The following is a 23,263-nucleotide window of genomic DNA, read 5'->3' on the forward strand; positions in this document are numbered from 1 at the left end:
ATTATTTCTTTTAATTCTCTTTTATTTCTTATATCTAATCCTATTATTTGTATTATTTTTTCATGTTTTTCGTTTTTTAGCCAATAATTACATGCTCTTTTTTGTGTTTCTAAATGCATTGGCATTACTCCAGTTAAAACTGTGAGTGCCTGTGTTGCAGTTGTTCCAAATGCTCCCGTCATTCTTACAAGAAATCCTCTCTGAGCTCTATTTAATTTTTCTGCGTTTTTTTTATTTATTAATCTATGTGCCCATACACTTGAACCGTACCCTACAATTGATGCAAGTATTGTACTTAGGTATATTCTCATCTGTCGGAACGAAATTCTATATTCCTTCTGTGCTAGACTAGCAATGCTATGCATGATCTTTGTTGCCTTTTCACAGACACAATTCATGTGTTTTGTAAATAATTTTTGTTCGTCTATTATAATACCTAAATATCTTGTTTCCATTTTTCTTTTTATTGTTTTCCCTCTAATTTTTATAATTGGATCTCTTTCTAAATTTCCTTTTATTAAACTATATGTTGTTTTTGAATCTGATATTGTTAATTTTACTTTATTCATCCAATCATTTACTCTTATTAATACTTCATTTGATTTATTTTCTAATTCTCTTCTTGAGTTTGCATCTATGATCAACAACAAATCATCTGCATATGCTATGCTTCCAAGCACTTCAGGATCTATAGTCAATTGTTCCAGCAGTTCCTCTAGCATTACATCCCAGAACATAGGTCCACAAACTGATCCTTGTGGACATCCTTTTGTGATATGTTTTGTCTTTTTTCCTGTTGGACAGCTTAGGCTTGCATATCGGTCTTGACAGTAGTTTCTGAGACTTCCGTACAGATTCTTTGGACATCTCATTCTTCGAAGTCTTTCAAAGAATGACGGCCACCAAAGATTGTCAAAAGCCCCAGACACGTCTATAAAGATCATTAAAACATACTTTTTTATGCTTTCGTTTACTATTTCAAATACTTTATTTATTGCATCTTCTGTTGATCTACCTTTCCTAAAACCATACTGACCAGGATGTAATCCAATTTCTGTTCTTATTTGATTTAATTTTTTACATAGTAATTTTTCTTGTAATTTTCCCATTGTATTCAATAAACATACCGGTCTATATGATTTCGGTAAGGCAGGATCTTTATCTTCCCCTTTATGTATTATTATAACTTCTGCTTGTTTAAAATTATTGGGAAACCTTCTTTGTCTAAGACATTCATTATATAATGATGTTAATACTGGAATTATTTGTTCCGACAATGCTTGAAGTATTTCAACATGAATATTATCCGGTCCAGGTGCCTTCTTTCTTTTCATTTCTCTCATACTTTCATATACTTCTTCTTCTGTGAATTCCTCTATTTCTCTTTCTTCTTCTATTTGGTATTCTTGTATCATTTCTTCTCTTATATTTCTTTGTTCTACTGTTTCTCCTTCTAATTTATCTGGAGGTAATAATACATTAAGTAATGTTTCGGCCGATTCTTCCCAACTTTCTGTAAATGTTCCATCTTCTTTTTTTAAAGTAGAAAGCATTGTCGGACATCTAATTTTTTTAGAAACTATTTTATATGGTATTCCCCACATATCTAATTCTAAGTGTCTTGATACGAAGGTTTCCCAACTTTTAGCTTTTGTTATTTTTATTTCTTGTTTATATTCTTGTTTTAGTCTTCTATATTCACCTAGAAGGATTTGCCTCTCAAGATAGATACCACATTGTTGATATCGCTTTCGCGCATATCTAACTCTGCTTCTCATTCTTGTGAGGTTTTCCTTCCAGGCTGAGTTTTTTACTTTACTATTTTCTTTTATTTTTGGTATTGCTATATCCATTGCTTTTTTAATTTGTTTGGTTAATTCTTTTGTTGCAATATTTATATTAGATCCCCTTTGTACCAGACAAGGTGGTCGAAACTCAGACTTTAATAGTTCATAATTTGCTTTACCTATATTGTATCTTACCGAAGATATTTCCGTATTACGTGGATTTAGGTTATTAAGATTGAAAGTTATAAGGTTGTGATCACTTATTGTTGCATGTTCCATCACTTTCCAATCCTTAACTAGGTGTGCTACTGCAACATTTGATATTGTTATATCTATATTGCTAGCCGCACCAGCTCTGTTTTGAAAAGTTGGTGGGTTTCCTGGTTTATTGTGTACTATCAACTCTAGTTCATTAATCATATCTTCTACTAATAATCCTTTTTGATCTGTTTGAGTTGAATTCCACAATATTGATTTTGCATTTACGTCTGCTACAACTATAACTTTTTCCTCTCTATACGTTATAAATATAGCTCTTATCTTTTCCACGTATTCATCAATATCTTCACAGAACTGACAATATAGGTTAGCTATGATAAATTTACCTGCTTTTGTTAGCAATTCTACACAGATACAGTGTCGATCACTAAATTGTTTTAGAATTAGAAGTCTCATATTTTTATTGAATAATACGGTTACCGCCATTGGATTTTCTCCTATGCTTGCACATTGTGCATTAATTGGCATGTGTTGAATTTTTCCTAGTCTTGTGTATGGTTCTTGAATGCAAACCATATCAAGACTATTTTCTTCTGCTGTTTTTCTTATTTCATGTAGTACTGTGATACTTCTCATACCATTTATTTGTCCTATTTTTATATTGAATGTTTTGTTTGTCATTAATTAATTTGGTTTGTTTTTTTTTTATTAATTTCATTTTGGTTTCCGTGTTTATTAGAATCGAATAAATTTTCATTTTTAGTATTTTATCACCATATCTGTGTATTTTATTATTTTTAATTATTTTATCTGAGTTTATTCCCTCTTCTCTGATACAATAATTTTTATTATTTTTAAAGTATTTTTGTTTTATATTATGATTTATATTTTTTGTATTTTTAGCATTTAAAGTATGATTTTTTGTTCTCATGACTCTGTTTTTAACCATTGCATCACATTGGTTTTTATGTTTTTGAAATTTTTTATTTTTTATTATATTAATTTTTAATGTTATAAAATTTAATTTTAATTTAATTTTAATTTCAAATTTAATTTTAATTTTCATTTTAATTTTAATTTTAATTAAATTTTAAATAATATTTATGTACCATAGTCTGTTTTTTGAATTAGACGATTTAAAAGTAGAGCATAAGTTGTACAATTTTTATTTTCTTTATTACATTGTTTTCCTCTGTGTTTGCAAGGTATGCATACCTTTGGCTGTCCTGTTTTATTACAATTTTTTCTTTCGTGATTTTCACCACAATGGTTACATGTTGTTTCTTTATTACAGTGTTTGCTTACGTGTCCTAGATCATTACATTTATTACATTTTGCTACCACTATGTAATCTTTTGTGTTTACACTTGTAAAACCAACATATGTTTTATTTATTATTAACTGTTTTCTTATATCAGGTGACACTTCTAATACATAATGGACCGTAGATTTCTCTCTTGGTCCTGTCTTAAATTTTAATTTACAATTGTTTGTAAAGTCTTCTTTTGTTATATTTTCAAAATTTTGAGTATATATTTTATTTAATATAATTTCTTCTTTTTCGTTGCTTGGTAAATCATACATTATTACTAGTGGTTTTCTTTTTTTTGGAAGTTCACATTTAAATTTTTCTTTTATTTTTTCATTATTTTTTATTTTTTCAATGTCTTCTAGTGTTGGAGTTTCAATTATTAATACTCTTCCTGATGTTCTCATTTTGTTTATTTTTAATTTATTTTTTTCTGGATCTAGAACTTTCGTAAGTTCTTCTTGTACTTTTCTTCCAGTTTGTGCTGTTTCACTTGTTATAAAAAGAGTGTTTATTTGTTTTTGTGTCTCTATTAGTTTTTGATTTTCAGTTTTATTATTTATTGGTTTTGATGTTATTGCAGCATATGTTTGTTTCGTTTCTTGTGTTTGTGTTATTTTTCTTAATTTTTCATATTCTATTCTTTGTCTATTATTTTCTTCTTTTAATATTTTTATTTGTCCTTCCATATTTCCATATTCCATTGCTAATAACATTATTCTATTTTTTAAATCATCTTTTCCTATTTTACTTAATCTTTTACCTATTTCCATTTCACCTTCAATGAAGTCAAGTAAGTCTTTAATTTTTGTTTTAGTATTATCAATATTTTCATTCAAATTTATATTTAATTCAGTATTATTTATATTATTATCTACAATACTATTATCTAATATTTCATTATTATTATTTTGAGATAAGGTATTAATACTAATTCTAAAACTATTTTCAATTATGTCATCTATTTGAGATGAATTACCTCCAAAAGAAGTAATTTTCTTTTTATCTCCCATTTTTTCCACTTTTTTACCTACAATTTCTTCAGTGTGCTCTTAGCCCTACCACTGAGCTTATTGTGGGAGGACCCCGACTTATGGCAGTGGAGTGGTTGCCCGCCCCCTAACCACGTGGAGGTGGCAGGAGTACTAACTACTAACACTAAAGAAATACAGGATACATACACAGATGTTCTTACTAAAATAAATAGAAATGTTCTAACCTATTTGAATTTGGATGCCTGTTATAAAATCCTCCTCCATGGGGTTAACGTTTATATATATTACAACTAGTTGATGGGATCATCAAGGAGAGTTCGTTTCACACTTTCGTATGATTTGAGACCGTTAACGGGATTCTCTTAACGGGATATCAACAGATTTTATTAAAGTTTTGACGTCTATTTGTGTCACTTCTTCAGTAAGAGCTTCACTGATTTCTTGAATACTAACAATGTTTACCTTTATCTGGATATAAATGTAATCCTTTATATTATGGTCAATTAAATCACTAAAAAAGGATACTAAACGAGACCAAATAAAGATTTTGATATCTATGTTTATCACCATGTACTAATATAGTTTTCTTTCAGTGAGGAATTCACTATTTCTTTGCGTAATAATAATTACTATATATATTTTGATATAAATATATTCTCTTGCACATTTACAGCTTCCAAAGTAACTAAAAAATCAATTTTTTTCTAAAAAACTTTGATAAGTACTTCGACGTCAATTTGACGTCGAAGTACTTATCAAAGTATATATTTAAATATATATTTAAAAATACTTTATATTTAAATAGCCCTATTTAAATATAAAGTTTCTTTTGAAAATAGCCGACAAATTAAAATATTAATTGCCGCCGCCCTACCGCAAACGGCTGCTGCTTAAAAAACACCGCCAAAAATCTTTAAAGGATTATCATTGATTTTACTGCTCGATCCTTGTTCCCAGTTGTTTACAGTAGGAATCGATTGTAGTGCCGCCGGTACCACCTCCTGCCAATTAGGCGTTCGCATGGCACGTGCCCATTGCTTTCATGTAAGCCGCTTTTGGGGCAATTTAAAGAAATAGTAAAATAAATGATAATTTACAACTTTTATTACACAAGATATTACCCAATTCATAAATAAATCAATTTTTAATATATTACAACATTTTAATAAAACTAGACATTTAGACAAAGAGTGATATAATTGTTCTTGCCTGGTATAATTTTATAATATTTGGACAAGGAAAGTAGGTAACAAACTATGATGAACCAATATGCGAAATAGTTCATGGGGTGAGACCGCTCCCGTCCGATTCCTATTCAAAAATGTCCCCTTTAAACAAATCTGAAGGGTGCCGGGCGAAATTTTGGGGCAGAATTTGTTTAAACAATTTTTTTAAACAAATACAAAAGATTACATTTTTTTTGTTCTGGAACATATATTATTTAGGTTTTCAAGGTCATTCTAAACAAGAAAGGTATCTTGCAATTTTTCTTAAAAATTGATAGTTTTCGAGTTATAGGCGATTTAAAATCTGAAAAATGCGAAAATACGCATTTTCGAGGCTAAAAATTCACATTTAAATTAGTATTCTTGAGGTTACCAGATACTTAAATTGAAGACTAAACATTAATCTTCAAGATTCTCAAGAGTGATCGCGTCTAACCTTAATTTATACAGTTTTTTTTTTTTAGTTGTTAAATATGCATGTTTATCCGATTTTTTGCCGGTGCGGCGAGCTCTATTTCAAAAATCTTCTATGTAGTTTCCTCCAAATAATATTTTTTCTAGATTTTTTGTGATATTCTAACTAAAATAAGTTTCTTTACATTTTTCTCCAAAGTTAATGGTTTTAAAGTTATAAGCGATTTAAAATCCGAAAAATGCCAAAACGCATTTTTGGATTTTAAATCGCTTATAACTTTAAAACTGTTAACTTTTGAGAAAAATGTCAAGAAACTTATTTTATTTAAAATGTCCCAAAAAATCTAGAAAAAAGATATTTTGGAGGAAAACTGGAGATTTTTGAAATAGAGCGCGCCGCACCGACAAAAAAATCGATGGACATGCATATTTAACAATTAAAACACGACGGTTTAAATTAGGGTTAGACACAATCACTCTTGAGAATCTTGAAGCTGAATGTTTAAACTTCAATTTAAGAATCTTGCAACCTTAAAAGTTCTAATTTAAATATGAGTTTTTAGGCCTCGAAAATGAGCATTTTCGCACTTTTCAGATTTTAAATCGCCTATAACTCGAAAACTATCAATTTTTAAAAAAAAATTACAAGATTTTTTTTTTTTTAGAATGACCCACTAAACTTAAAAATATATGCTCCGGGGCAAAAAAACGTGATCTTTTCTATTTGTTTATAAAAATTGTTTAAACAATTTCTGCCCAAAAATTCCGCCCGGCACCCGGCAGATTTGTTTAGAGGGGACATTTTTGAGTAGGAATCCACAAAGAAACCGAATCAGAAATTTTCCCAGACGGGAGCGGTCTCACCACATGGACTAAAATAGATTTCTCCAATACTTTTGGTTTAGATTTTACCACGAGATACGAGCACAGTATTTATCCGAGTAAAATTTTCAGCGAGACCACCTAGAAAATTAAAAGTTCGCACCTGATATATAAAACGATTTCGAGTCGTCTTAGCGAGGCCGCACCTGCATACTCTCTGTACTTAACTAAACTATCGACTCACTAAAAAGTTTGCCGTTTGCGGCCTCGCTTAGATATCTATTGCGTTATTTCTCCGATAGAGGCAGCATCTCTCGGGAAAGAATCTTTTCTCTCTGTTGCGCCGGCATTTGGGGACCTCTCTTTCATACAACGGCCGGCCTTAAGTTCGATTTCTTTGTACGTTACTTAACTTAAGCATATTTTTATATTTTTTATTTCTTTACGTATACCGCAATTGCTTAGTTTAAGAGGACCTTTGATTTGTTTTGAATTTTTGATAGTTTTTGTGTTAAAGATACTTTTTAAGGTTTTATTAAGACTATTTTATATTTGTCTTTTGTTTGTCAATGACACATATATTTGGGAATCCATTTAAGCAATTAGAAATGAGTAAAACATTATTACTGAATTGTGCCCAACTTAAGCATCACAAAATCTACTTTCCCTGTAGAATAAATGAAATCTTCTTAAAAACAAGATCGTACATGTCCTTCTTTTTGTACAAACAAGATAGTACATTTCCCTTGGAAGATAGGTCTGATATTGAGTGTCCAGGTATAATGTATTAAAGTTTTATTATTAGCCCGTCTTGTTCAGAGTATTCAAGGCCATTCAAGGGTCATTCGTAAAAAAGGTCATTCGAAGAAATCTGCCAACACTGCCTTCCACATCAATTCTCCCTCCCTCTCTTACCCCCAGTTTCGCCTCGCTGCATTGGTCAGTGTCAGGCTAATAGCCTTCGAAGATGGAGGTCCCGGTCGCTGTTACCGCGACCGTTAAATTCATGCTGTGATTCGTTTTTTAACTGCAAAATGGATTTCACCTATTGACATTCACCGTGAGTGAATCGAAGTTTATGGATAAAAGTGCATATCTGTTTAATATGTTCGCAAATGGTGTAAAGAATTCAGTAAAGATCGGAGCGGAAGGCTTTCAGATTCATCGTGAGTTTCCGTTCTGACTTCACTGAATTCTCTACAGCATATGCGAACATGTTGAATATATCGTGGACGTACTGGAAAAATCCACTAACTCAAAAGTAAAGTTTTGAGAAAAACGCATTTAAACATGATTATATCTTACGGTTTGTAGCACCAGCGTGGACAACAAAGGCGAAAAAAATAATATGTAACTCGACAAATTTAACAAACATAAAAATATACTTGGTGCTACGTAACTTTACGGAGTGCCTCGGTAGCTCTAAGTCTTCAGGGATCTAGGGGTGTGGATTCTTAATAGATTTTAAATATAATATAAACTCGAATGCTCGGAGGGAGCCATTGGATAAAAAGAAAATGAAAGACGAAACATACTTAAAACTTCAAAAAAATAACTAAAGTAAAAAGTTAATAAAAATATATAGTTATCATAAGATACAAACACATTTACATAAATATAAATATCATGACCTACCTTAGTGTTACTATGTTGATTTCTCACTTATGAACAAGAGAAAAGGGATCAGACAATAATGTTATCAATAAAAAAATTATTATAAAATGAATCAACTTTTTATTAAAATTAAAATAAAAAAAATTAAATGATGAATCTCTTGTAGACAATATAAGAGATTCTGTTTACAAAAACAATAAAAAGGTTTACAAACAACACCTTGTCATATAGTCCTGTCCTTATTCTTCACGTTGAGAATGTCCAAAGCACGTACTTTTCACTGAATTTAGATAAAGAGTACAAAAAAGGTTGTTTCTATGAAAAATTTCAGCGAAACTAAATAAACTTCCAAATAATTCTGCTCATATTGACTTTTAAATAACTTTTGAGGTACTTAGGATTATCTTTAGCACTTAATCCATAACTGCTTACAAAAATAAACTTAGGTAGTGTAGTATACACTAAAATAAACTGGCTCTTTGCCTAACAGCGGCATTTGGCTTGTGACTAGGAAGTCATGAAAGGAGAACAGTTTCTAACACTACATAGGTACTGCTTCTAATACTCTACATTTTCAGGAATTAAAAAAAATCTTGATTAAGAACTACGTCAGAACTTAATTTTCGAACTTAACTTTCTCAGAAAACCACCAAAGCGGCTTCTGCCGAGGCTACAACAAACCTCTCTCTCTCCCAAAACTTGAAATCCCAAAGCCCAAACTTGAATCTTTAATCTCACAACTTGAATGAATCCTCCTCAAACCAAAACGCTTCCTTCCAAAAACCCACTCAATTTCTCTCATTCTACCCTACTGATCCAATCAACCAATAAGAAAAAAGTTCAATCCTTCCCTCTTTCATCATTGACTAATAAAATAAATAAGTAAGCTTCCTACATTTATCAACCAATAAGGAAAAACAAAACATATTCTAAGCTCAAGCTACTTAGTAGGGAACCATCAGAAATCAGTTCGCAAAGTCAGCAAACCTCTCCCAGTTCCACAGTTCTCAAGAAAAATATTGCTGAGTCCACAATCCTACACTTGCGCTCTCTGATACTGATATTAGCACGTATGTGTATCTAAACTCCAAAATTCGTGGCGCCAAAGACCATTAACTACTATGTAACTCTTTTTTACATTAAAAACTGAACGGGCGAGAAACTAAACACAGGAAATCGAATGTAGATATGACTACAAAATAATATAACGTCTTTTTTAACAAAACTGATAAACTACAATTCCATATACCTCACGTACTTTTCGGAACAGAAATAAATTCCTTGAATTTACTTGGCATATAAAGCAATATTCTTATGTCTACAGTGTGGAACAAAAATGTGTTACAATACATTTACAATTTTTGGTTTCTGGGTGAGGCTAAATAATTGAGTTCTTTTGAATCGTTTCAGTCTTACCTCTTAAAAATCTGGTACACTGGCTGTTCAAGTTTTGGTACCTGATACATGTACATAAAAATATTAGAAAACCATTATTTTATTCATGAAAATTTGGAAAAAGATGGAGTTCGTTGATTTTCTTTGTCATTGAATATACCGATTTAAGCACGGTGCATGACGAATTTAGAGATATACGGTTTTTCCTGTTAGCATATTGATGTTTGTGGATTTAATGGTATTAAAATGTCAAAATTAAAAAAAAAATGGAGTTAGTGGATTTTCCCAGTGCGTCCACGGTATATGCACTTTTACCCATAAACTTGATTATCTGACGATGGCTGTCAATAGGTGAAATCCATTATGCATTTAAAAACGTATAACAGCATAAATTTCACATTGTAGGTAACAGCGATCGGAACCTCCATCTTCGAAGGCTACTAGCCCGACACTGACCAATGCAGCGGGGCGAAACTGGGGGGAAAGAGAGAGAGAGGGAGAGTTGATTTGGAAGGCAGTGTTGCCACATTTATTCCAGCACGTAGCACTCTTCCTCAGCGGCATAGTGAACTTTTTTTACGACTGATCCTCGTGCTATATATCTTTCTACACACTCCTTGTCGGACCACTTACTACCTTACTTATCCAAATGTCTCTTTTTTATTTTCATCATTGATATTAGAAAAGGGAAAGAAAAAATAAGATTTATTGATAGTATCCGAACTGATATTTTTTACAACCTTCTTTATGGTATCACTAGTTAGAGATTGAAGTACTTAAAAATAATGATATATCATAAAATATTTTTAAAATTTTACAAAATATCTAATAGCTAAAAATATCTAAAATGGTCTTTTTTTAATGGAAACTCCCAAATATATGTTCATATAATAATTGGACATCAATAACAAGTTAAGTCAAATACAAATTGACCGAGACCCGAAAAAATGACCTATTTGCCATAATCAAAAACGTCTCAATGTCGGATAAGCCAAGCGCCTGGATCATGACTAGACCTCACAGCGTATCCTCATATAGATAGTATTTTTGTTTATTGCGAGAATAGTGTACAAAAACGGTATTTTTAAAAAAACGTTTTTACATTCCGAAACGTTTTTATATTTTACAGTTAGTGCAGTTATAAAAACTTATACCCTACCCTACCATAACATTATACTCTGGCTGTACGAAAATTTATACAGGGTGTTTGGTAAAGAATGGACCATAGCTTAACCTTAGATTCCTGAGCTTAAAATAGGACGATTTAAGCTAACTTGCCTTAGTACAAAAGTTGATAATAACCGAAATACAGGGTGTCAAAGTTAAACTTGTATTTTATTTATTTTTGAATATTTCCTGACAGGCATGGGACAACAACACGAAATTTGGTAAGTGGTGCTGGTACTGTCCACCCTACTAAATTATGTTAAACAAACGTTTCTGGCTACTACCAGAGGCGTACGACGGGGGAATTGTGAATGGTTGACCCTTCCCAAATTCTACGCCACTGGCGGAATTGCTATTTTAGTGCAATTTTTTGATTCTCCAATACTTTCTATGTAAATAACATACTCTTCATTTGTAACGATAAAGCCATTAGTTTTCGAGATATTTGAAGCTAAAAACGAAGGAGCATAATACATTAATCAAAATAAGTGTCCCTTTTCATTTTTAACTTCAACTATTTCGAAAACTAATGATTTTATCGTTACGAATGAAGAGTATAGTATTTGCATAGAAAGTATTGGAGAATCTAAAAATTATGCTAAAATAGCAGTTTCATCAGTGGCGTAGAATTTGGGAAGGGTCAACCATTTACTTTCCCCTGTCGTACGCCTCTGGTAGTAGCCAAAAACGATTATTTAACATAATTTAGTAGGATGTACTGTACCTACACTTTCTGCCAAGTATCATAAGGATATGTCAAATATTTTTATAGTACCGGGCACACATAGTTCTTAAAGTTTTAAATAAAGAATAAATTATAAAAAAAAGAATACTTTAATAAAATAATTTGACATATCCATGCCGTACTTGGTAGAAAGTGTAGGCATTGTACACGCTACTAAATTATGTTAAATAATCGTTTCTGGATGTTGTTCTGAAGCTATTTTCTTGTGGCATTTTTACAATTTTAACTATTTAGAATGGGAAATAAGCCACAATATTATTAAAAAATGATTTTTATTAACGTTTCGACGCCCAAATCGGGTGCCGTTGTCAAAATACAAAATACTATTGTATTTTGTATTATATTATATATCAATAGTATTTTGTATTTTGACAACGGCACCCGATTTGGGCGTCGAAACGTTAATAAAAATCATTTTTTAATAATATTGTGGCTTATTTCCCATTCTAAATAGTTAAAATCGTTTCTGGCTACTACCAGAGGCGTACGACAGGGGAAAGTGAATGGTTGACCCTTCCCAAATTTTACGCCACTGATGAAACTGCTATTTTAGCATAATTTTTCGATTCTTCAATACTTTCTATGCAAATAATATACTCTTCATTCGTAACGATAAAGTCATTAGTTTTCGAGATATTTGAAGTTAAAAATGAAAAGGCACACTTATTTTGATTAATGTATTATGCTCCTTCGTTTTTAGCTTCAAATATCTCGAAAACTAATGGCTTTATCGTTACGATTGAAGAGTAAGTTATTTACATAGAAAGTATTGGAGAATAAAAAATTGCACTAAAATAGCAATTCCGCCAGTGGCGTAGAATTTGGGAAGGATCAACCATTCACGTTCCCCCGTCGTACGCCTCTGGTAGTAGCCAGAAACGTTTGTTTAACATAATTTAGTAGGGTATACAGTACCAGCACCAATTACCAAATTTCGTGTTGTTGTCAAATGCCTGTCAGGAAAAACTCAAAAATAAATAAAATAAAAGTTTAACTTTGACACCCTGTATTTCGGTTATTATCAACTTTTGTACTAAGGTAAGTTAGCTTAAATCTACCTATTTTAACCTCAGGAATCTGAGGTTAAGCTATAGCCCATTCTTTACCAAACACCCTGTATATGCATTTGTATATACCTAAGTAGAAATGTATACCATATCTTCATATTCATTAAGTATTTAGTATCTATTAATGTATTGGCTGTTTTATGTTGATCTCGCTATTTTATGACCATATCTATTGTTCATCATACTATTTACGTTCACTACTTGTACTATCATTACTTTTTTACTATTCATTTTCATTTAGTAATTTATATTGGATTATAATGAAGTATTTAGTAATTTATATTGGATAGGGTTTTAAGCTGATCTCGTTATTTTATGACTATATCAATGTTTCATCACTTTAAAATGCCAAAGCCATCATTTTATTTTGAATGTGTTTTTACCTGGTCTTTGTAAAAATAATCTTCATTTTTCATTCTCCTGCACCCAACTCCTACTTTATCATCCACTTCATAATTAATTATTTCATACACTAAAGTTTTTGTAAATAGTTTTGTAAATAGAGAAAAAGTCTCTTTTCAGAAGTCACGATTTGCCAGTTGATACCAAAATCTCTATCATCAGATGCTATGTATTTTCTACGTTATTATGTGGAGTAAAGGCCTGGACACTTTCCGAGGCTTCTTTAAGAAAACTCGAGGCATTCGAGATGTGGTATTACAGACGCATTTTAAGAATTTCGTGGGTGGATCGTGTGACTAATGTTGAGGTCCTACGAAGAATGGACAATGAATGCAAGATAACTAACACCATCAAAGAACGAAACTAGAATATCTTGGCCATGTTATGACGAATGAATGGCTTGTTTCAACTCATTCTTCAGGGCAAGGTATTTGGAAAGAGAAGACCAGGGAGAAGAATATCTTGGCTTCAAAACCTGAGAAAGTGGGTCAATACATCGACAAACAGACTATTCCGAATAGCAGCAAGCCAAGTTAGGATAGCCATTCTGATCGCTAACATCCAGAACGGATAGGTACCGTAAGAAGAAGAGGAATAATCTGATCATTTCCCCCCAGCTCGCGTTGATAAAAGCATTCTTGATATCCACAGAAAATTACACCATCCACCTACCCCTACCTATTTCTCTCTTTCTTGCCATCTTGTTTGTGGGATCTATGGCAGATCTCCATTTTCTGAACGCATACTGGTGGTTCAATAGGCCTCCCTTTTCTTTTATTTTTGTTTGAAACTAGACTTTATGAAGATTTCGAATAGTTGGTCTAGTGTATCTAGCAAGCATATTGGCATGAAAACACCCAGTTCTTCCATTTCTTTACCAGATTTCTTTGCCAGAAGTGGTAGCCCTCTTAAAAACAGGGAAGGATCCGGCGGATACAAAGAGTTTTAGACCTGTCTCTCTTTTGTGCCACCTTTTCAAGGCATTTGAAAGAATGATACTGAACCGGATCGCTGAATATGTGGAGACTATAATTATTCCAGAACAAGCAGGATTCAGACCCGGAAAGTGCTGCTGCAGTCAAATTCTTAATCTCACCCAACATATTGAAGATGGTTTTGAACGGAAAGAAATAACAGGAGTAGAGTTCATAGACCTAACTGCCGCCTATGACAGAGTTAACCATCAACGGCTACTCGCAAAACTCTACGAAACTACAAAGGATTTCCGACTAACAAGGTTAGTGAAATGTCTTCTCCAGAATAGACGCTTCTACGTAACGCTCCAGTCGAAGAACAGTCGGTGGAGGGACCAAAAAACGGGCTACCACAGGGAAGTGTCCTCGTGCCGATTCTATACAACATATACACCAACGACCAACCCATACACCAACAAACAAGGCAATTTATTTACGCTGATGATACAACTGTGGCAGCTCAGGGAAGAACTTTCAATGAAGTCAAAGTGAAACTGACAGATGCATTGGGAGGCTTAGCTCTATACTACTATAAAAACTATCTGAAACCCAATCCCACAAAAACCCAGATATGTGCTTTCCACCTTAGAAACAAGCATGCCCGAAGGCCACTGGAGGTTTAATGGCGTGGTCAGATGTTGGAACACAACGAGACGCCAAAACACCTTGGCGTCCGTCTGGATAGAACTCTGTCTTACCGATACCACTGTCAAGATGTCAAGAAGAAAATAAGTGCCAGAAATAATATCATCCGGAAGCTAACTAATACAAAATGGGGAGCGCAACCACAGACTATCCGCACTTCTGCCTTAGCATTGTTTTTCGGCCGCGGAGTTTGGGCAAAATCTGCTCACGCAAAGAACGTCGATGTGGCTCTAAACGAAACGGTTCGTATAATATTGGGTTGCCTGAAACCGACACCTATCGAAGAGGTATACCCCATAGCTGGGATTGCTCCACCAGCAAATGACAGGGCCATCTATGTGGCCAACCATTGGAAACACAGAATTTAAAGTTGTTGGTATTCCGGACACGGAAAGTAACTAAGTACCAGATTTCGGATGAGGATAAGCTTAACGCGTTCCATACCGTGGGGAATTTCTAAGGACGTCCTCCATTATGTTTTTCATCCATTCAGACTGACCAGGTGTCTTTAGTGCTTTTCCCGCTCTCATTATCTCTTCTAGTAAGAAGCCATTTGTTGGTGCCTCTGGGTATTATTTGGAAGGGTTTCTCTTCTCTTTGTGGGAACAGTGCGTCCGCTAGTTCTCTTAAAGGTGTTTCCTTTAAGTTCTCTTTTCGAAATCTTCTCATACTTCTTTCTAAAACATTCTCTTTTCGCTGTTTGTTTCTCTGACATTACTTCGTTATTTACTATAATACATTTTAAAGTACCTATTTTAAATAACTTTTCATTCATTAAAAACATAACAAAATATTACAATAATAATGTGAATTTCACGTTAAAAAGATTTGGTGCAGGCTTTTCTTTTTCTATCAAAACACTTTTGTCAATATTGAAAAATTAAATACCTAACTCAAAAAAAATTTTTTGCTGCTTACTCCCTTATTGATGTCCTTAATGTACTGTAAGAATTTTTAAATTATTTCTATCAAAGGTTGCATTTTTGTGTTAGTTCCTTCATGCGGTATATTTTGATAAATTTTATTTTTTTGTTATAAAACAATTTTTTTACCTACATTTTGCCAAGAAGAAATTTTGTATCTTTGTCTATGGCATCTCTATTTTTGCGGAAATCATATATTATATATATATGAGCTGTTTGTGACAATCAACCAGAATCCACAGATCATGTGGATATTTTAAAAATAGTACCTACGGCTGGATAAAACCAATAGTGCCTTAATGTTGTATTTATCATTATTATCACGGTTTTTTCATACCTTCTTTTCTTGATTTGTTCCATATATCTATTGCATTTGCAGTTTATTGAATCTCAAGCTATAACAAGTGTAACATATTATATATAAATACACTAAGCCTCAAAATTAACGCACCACCTTAAAAATGGGACATTTTTGATGTCTCGTATTTCCTAAACCTGTTGTCCGATTTGAGTGATTTTTTTAATATGTTATAGCTTTATTATTCAAAAATATCGTTGTAATAATATTGTTACTAAACAGGTAAGTGTAATTGTATACCGGGTGTAACAATGTTAGTGTATTTTTTCCTCAAAGTTCGGAACACCCTGTGAAATATTCCAGCGTATATAAAATATTGAAATTAAAACTCAACTGTAGCCTTAGGCTTTCTTAACATTCTGCTTTTTGATTCATTCGCTTATGTGGGATAATAAAAAAGTTAGGTACTTTAAACAACTAGCAACGTTCTTCATCAATACAGGGTGTTTCTAAATAAGTGCGACAAACTTTAAAGGGTAATTCTGCATGAAAAAATAATGACCGTTTGCTTTATAAACATATGTTCGCAAATGCTTCGTTTTCGAGATACGGGATGTTGAATTTTTTCTTACAAACTGATTATTTATTTATTGCTCCAAAACCGGTTGAGGTATGCAAATGAAATGTAGAGGGTTTTAAGAAGTAGTTATTGCGCATGTTTTGACATACAACTAAGAATTTTATACTTACCATTGGCGTGCATACGGGTCATATTACCCGGTCATATTACCCGTATGCACGCCAATGGTGAATATAAAATTCTTAGTTGTAAGTCAAAAAATGCGCAATAACTACCTCTTAAAATAACTACCAAATTTCATTTGCATATCTCAACCGGTTTTAGAGCAATAAATAAATCGTCAGTTTGTAAGAAAAAATTCAAAATTCCGTATCTCGGAAACAAAGCATTTGCGGACATATGTTTATAAAGCAAATGGTCATTATTTTTCATGCACTATTACCCCTTAAAGTTTGTCGCACTTATTTAGAAACACCCTGTATTGATGAAGAACGTTGCTAGTTGTTAAAGTACCTAACTTTTTTATTATCCAACATAAGCGAATGAATTAAATAGCGTTGAATGAATCGAATGAAGCGAATGAATCAAAAAGCGTCAAAAACATTAAGAAAGGCTAAGGCTACTTATTTCAATATTTAATAATTTCAATATTTTATATGCGCTGGAATGTTCCACGTGGTGTTCCGAACTTTGAGGAAAAAACACACTATCATTGTTACACCCGATATACAATGACACTTACCTGTTTAGCAACAATATTATTACATCGATATTCTTGAATAATAAAGCTATAACATATTAAAAAATCACTCAAATCGGACAACAGGTGTAGAAAATACGACACATCAAAAATGTCCCACTTTTAAGGTGGTGCGTTAATTTTGACGCTTAGTGTATATATAATATACTCTACATAAGAGAAGTTACACAAAGAAAATTATTATAAAAAAGTACGTCTAGAATAGAATGTGTAACTTTATACCTAAATATTTATACACAATTTAGTTCAAATTGTATAGTTAATAAAGTTGCCAGTTTATGATGTTCTACAAGTATGGTATCCTCTACGTATCCTTAATATATCTCTCTTCTGCCTTCCCTCCTTATGGAGTATTGGGAGCTCTTGGGTTTCGTAGCCAAAAGTGAAAGATGGCTGATTGGCTGGATCAGCGCATCCTCTTCTATTTTATTCTTCGAAATTTCCTCTACAAGAATTTTCCATTCCTCTCGGTTTGACCTCTCTCTATCTCAGGCCAATTCTTTCCTGCTCTCTTGTTACAGTTTTTTTCTCCACGTATTATGGCGTCTTCCTCTTTTCCTCCGTCTGGTTGATATTGCAGTGGCTGTCTGGTTATATTATTTTGGTATTTTCTTAGAGTATGTCCAAGCCATTTCCTTCTTTTAATCGTGACTGTTATTTTCTCTTGTTTTGATCTTCTCCATAGTTCTACGTTTGTTATTTTATCAGGCCAGTATATTTTTAGGATTTTTCTCAATGGTTTGTTTATAAAGGTTTGTAATTTGTTGGTAGTTGTTTCTTCCTGTATACAAGATTCTATTAATATACTCTTAATACAGCTTTTAAATATTTTGATTTTGGTTAATTCTGATATATCGCGTGTTCCAGATTTTCTTTATGGAGTTATATACATAGTACGTTGTGCCTTTACTATTCTTTTTTACAAATCTGATCTACTATCTTCTTTTTTTCCACTGTTGATATCAGATATGTATCTAATAGTAAGTTATCTAATAGTATAGTAAGTGTATCTAATAGTATCTGTAAGTTATCTACTTTCTCTGTTTGTCTTCCATTTATTTTAATTTTAGTTTCTTGGTTGTCGTTTTTTGAGAGTTTCGTTTTTTCTGTATTTATCTTAAGGCCCATTACGTTGGAGCATTTTGCAAGTTTATTGATCTTCTGCATATGGTTGCTATGTTTGGTTAGGAGACAAATGTCGTCTGCTAACTTTCAGCTTTTTATGCAAGTTCCACCTAACACCTGTTTTTTATCGTTTACTTTTTTCATGGTCCAATCTGTTATGATTAGGAATCCTTGTTTAACTCTGCTTTGTATAGTCTGGCTCTATATCCCTTGTAGTATAATCTGATTAGGTTATTGTATTTCATTGGTAGTCCATATAGTTTCAGAACTTTTCACATTTGTTCTCTATACTGTATATACTGATATGTCTGATTGTTTATACTATAGAAGGCCTTTTTAAAGTCAATAATCATTATATTTATATTTCTTTGCCTATAAGGCTTTAGAAGCCTTACTTAGATCGCCCTTTTTTGGTATCTTAATGATTACACCCTTGTTCCTTTCCTTTGGTAATTCATCGTCGTCCCATATCTTGTTAAGAGTTTGTGAAATATTTCTACTGATTAATTTGCGTCGGTCTTTATTAAATCTATCCGTACGTTGTCACCTCCAGCGGCTTTGCCAATTTTTAGTTGTTTCAGTGTATTTTGTATTTCTTCTTTCGTAATGTCGTCTGTGTTAATGTTTAACTCCTGTATTACATTTTCTTCGTCTATATCTGATGTTTCCTCATGTTTGTAAATTGCTTCGAAGTGTTCTTGGTATTTTTTGATGTTCTCCTTTAATTATACCTCTTTGTTTATCTTTGATTTGTTAGTGTTTTCCTGTCAAATTTCCTATAATGGTGTATTGTGTTTTTATGTTGTTTTCTTGCGCAGTTTTTCTTACATTTTCAACATATGATCTACGTAATTCCTTTTGCCTTTTATAGCTTGCTTTTTCTTCATCTTTCATATTTTTTCTTCGTATTTTATTTCTAGCGCTTTCTTCTTCGATTGCTTCCTTTTGTAACATTTCTTCTTTAAGTTTGTTTATTTCTTCTGTTGGTTGTGATGTGTCTCTGGTTATCCATTTTCTGTTTTATCTTTTTTTATCCCAATTGTTTCGTTTGCAGTTTTTGACAGTATGTCCTTAAAATTCTTTCATATTTTCTCCACTCTTTCCTCATTTTGGGGTACCGCTGTTCGGTTTATTTTTAACCTTTCTTTGAATTCAATTCTTGTTATCTCTTATTTTATCTTTTATCCCTTCAGCAAAAAATTGTTCAAACATTGCAGTATAAAATCTTAAGGGAATTTATGACTTTAAATTGGAATTATCGAATGAATCGAACTTGTCTCTGGATGGGTAGAACGATGGCAGTTCTCGAATACCATTTTCATATTAACTATTCAACTAGACGTCTTTGTGTTATGTACCTGAATTATTGTATTGTTGAGTATTTTCTGGTTTTAAACAATTATGATTAGAGAATTCAATTATAACGTACGTACAGGTAGACATAGCTATCTGCTAAAATTCTACATACTTTCTAGATATCTTCAGCTATTTCTTTCATTGGTTACTTTTAGCAACCAACACCCAATTTCTGAGTATTGAATACTTGTATAGTTGTTTTTTGTTACATACAATATACAACATGAAATCATATAGTCAAAGAATACATAAGTACATTTAAATTGTATAATTTAGTTTTAAAATTTACAATTCATGTCTATTGTATTATAATATACCTATGTGTGTTAAGTAAACAATGCTTTGGATTGAATGTAAAATGTACATTAAACATTAAAAGTAACGCACCACCTTAAAAATGAGACATTTTTGATGTCTCGTATTTACTAAACCTGTTGTCCGATTTTAGTGATTTTTTTAGCGTGTTATAGCTTTATTCCTTGAAGAATATCCATTTATTAATATTATTGCTAACCAGTTAAGTGTCATTGTATGCCGGGTGTAACAATTATAGTGTGCTTTTTTCCTAAAGGTTTGGAACACCCTGTGGAATATTATAGCGCAGGGGTTCCCAACCTTTTAGTAACTGCGTACCACCTGAAATATTTTGAAGATTTTGGCGTAGCACCAAACATCGTGGGGGGGGGTCATGGAATGGAAGAATGCCCCCGATCCTATTGTTTTTAGAAACATATTTACTATCAGAAACATGTCCATTGGCTTGTTGTTTTATAGACACAATTATGGTGTCTAATTTTAATTTAAAAATATATACAATTATTATCCAGCACTTAAAACCAGTCTCACACAAGTTACTAGTGATAAATGGCATCAAAAACAACATAGCTTGCCAGAAAAGCATTGGATACTCGGATTTACACCCGATCCAGAAGTCAATCAATGATTTCTCTTTAAAGCTGTCTTTCATAGAACTATTTTCTGTTAGATCGATGAATATTTCCTGCAATTACAACTCATTTGGTGAGGTTCCTGCAAAAGGATTTCTGATCCAGTCAATCGTCAAGAAATATTTATTAAAAGTTTCTTGAAGAGAATCCAAATAAAGAATTATGTCACCAACTACATCTGGTATTTGAGATATTTCGAGAAATGCAGTACTGCCACATCCGCAGACAGAGGCCCAGCGTAATAGTTTGTTTCACCCACGCGACGCGTACCACCTGAAATCGTCCCGCGTACCACCAGTGGTACGCGTACCACCGGTTGGGAACCCCTGTTATAGCGCATACAAAATATTGAAATTAAAAGTCAACTGTAGCCTTAGGCTTTCTTAACATTTTCATTTTTGTTTAATTCGCTTATGTGGGATAATAAAAAAGTTAGGTACTTTAACAACTAGTCATGTTATTCATCAATACAGGGTGTTGAATTAAAGAAGTGCGTCAAAATTTAAGAAATAATTCGGCATGAAAAAATAATGACCGTTTGCTTTATAAACATATGTCCACAAATGTTTCGTTTCCGAGATAAAGGATGTTGAATTTTATCTTACAAACTGACGATTTATTTATTGCTCTAAAACCGGTTGAGATATGCATATGAAATTTGGTAGGTTTTAAGAGGTACTTATTGCGCATTTTTTGACATACAACTAAAAATTTTATATTCATCATTCGCGTGCATACGGGATGTATCTAAAATGTTCATACCCCTATGCACGCCAATGGTGAATATAAAATTCTTAATTGTATGTCGAAAAATGCGCAATAACTACCTCTTAAAACCTACCAAATTTCATTTGCATATCTCAACCAGTTTTAGAGCAATAAATAAATCGACCGTTTGTAAGAAAAAATTCAACATCCCGTATCTCGGAAACAAAGCATTTGCGGACATATGTTTATAAACCAAACGCTCATTATATTTTCATGCAGAATTACCCCTTAAAGTTTGTCGCACTTATTTAGAACCCTCTATTGATGAATAACATTGCTAGTTGTTAAAGTTCCTAACATTTTTATTATCCAACATAAGCGAATGAATTAAAAAGCAAAATGTTAGGAAAGCCTAAGCCTGTAGTTTAGTTTTAATTTCAATATTTTATATACGCTAGAATATTCCACAGGGTGTTCCAAACTTTGAGGAAAAAACACACTATCATTGTTACACCCGGTATACAATCACACTTACCTCTTTAGCAATAATATTATTACATCGATATTCTTGAAGAATAAAGCTGTAACATACTAAAAAACTCACTAAAGTCGGACAACAGGTTTAGAAAATACGAGACATTAAAAATGTCCCATTTTTAAGGTGGTGCGTTAATTTTGAAGCTTTGTGTATTAAGGTCGATTCGCACACATCCGTGACCGTACCGTGAACTGGACGTGATTCCACCGGCGACATAAAAATATTCTTCTGGGAAAATAAACCGCCCAATTCGCACAGTCGTCTGACAGTGCTGTCAGTGTTGTCGATGTGATCGAAATGTATGGACAGATTTCTCGCCGACGATATTTTTATTTTCACTGACGGACCACGGCTGCATTCTTCAAAATAAATGACGAGATGTTAATCGAATTGGTGCGTAAAAAATCGGTTCTTTTTCATTTGTCAAATTTGTTTATGGACACGATGAAATATGGAACAAAATCGGCATAGAAATGAAGACAAGTGGTATTATTTTAGTTAGATATACTTATCTAGTTTATTCAGCAACAAAATAAACAAATTCTGAGACATTCTAAAAATATTCAAAAAGCTTGTTTCTACCGTCTATCAACTCTTTCTATAGAGTAAACAATTATCCTTCCGTAGCTCTCTTCTTCCAAGCTTAATCGACCTACAGGCGTTTATTTGTGGTGTCTGTTTCCTTTCCTGGTGTTCTTCTTCATCTAAGATCACAGCGATCATCAACAGGTCGCTGTCGAAACAAGTCAAGGGAAACAGTCGAAATCACGGTCCGTCGAAGCACTGATAGGACACTTCCCCGTTACGGTCACTTCACTGATGTGCGAATCGACCGTTAAAGGTATTTTAGATGTTACTGAAATAAAATTAAATATTTTGATAGTCAAATTATTATATATCTGTTCTACTATCTTACGTGATGTGTTACATATCGTGGGCTTACAACCAAAATGCACTAAGTCAAATGAAATGTGAAAAATAAAGTCCTCTTAATGTTATTTGGTTGGACAAATAGTAATAAAAAACTGACCTAATGCTATTTACCAATGGAGATTTATCAATGAAAATAAACAATTCTGACTTATTGAGTTTTACTGTATAAAACAGCATGAAGAACTGTATGACTTAAAGTAATAAAACCATTTTCGCCGATTTCTGACTTAGTGCGTTTTGGTTGTAAGCTCATGATATTCTACCTATCACGATAGTGATAGGTATTAAGAGGTCGTTTCTTTTTAAATGTTTTA

General features: G+C 32.6%; 1 protein-coding gene across 2 annotated transcripts in view; it reads left to right on the top strand.

Annotated features, from left to right (window-relative positions):
- LOC126878717 (uncharacterized) overlaps nt 1-11,525 on the top strand; it is a 534,329-nt gene extending 522,804 nt beyond the window's left edge. For both annotated transcript variants that reach the window (XR_007695744.1, XR_007695745.1), the window contains exon 16: nt 7,160-11,525. The gene's annotated coding sequence lies outside the window, so the exon portion shown is untranslated. The remainder of the gene's footprint in view (nt 1-7,159) is intronic.
- The last annotated feature ends 11,738 nt before the right edge of the window (nt 11,526-23,263 follow it).

This window comes from Diabrotica virgifera, chromosome 10, assembly GCF_917563875.1.
Source record: "Diabrotica virgifera virgifera chromosome 10, PGI_DIABVI_V3a".
Classification (NCBI taxonomy): Eukaryota; Metazoa; Arthropoda; class Insecta; order Coleoptera; family Chrysomelidae; genus Diabrotica; species Diabrotica virgifera.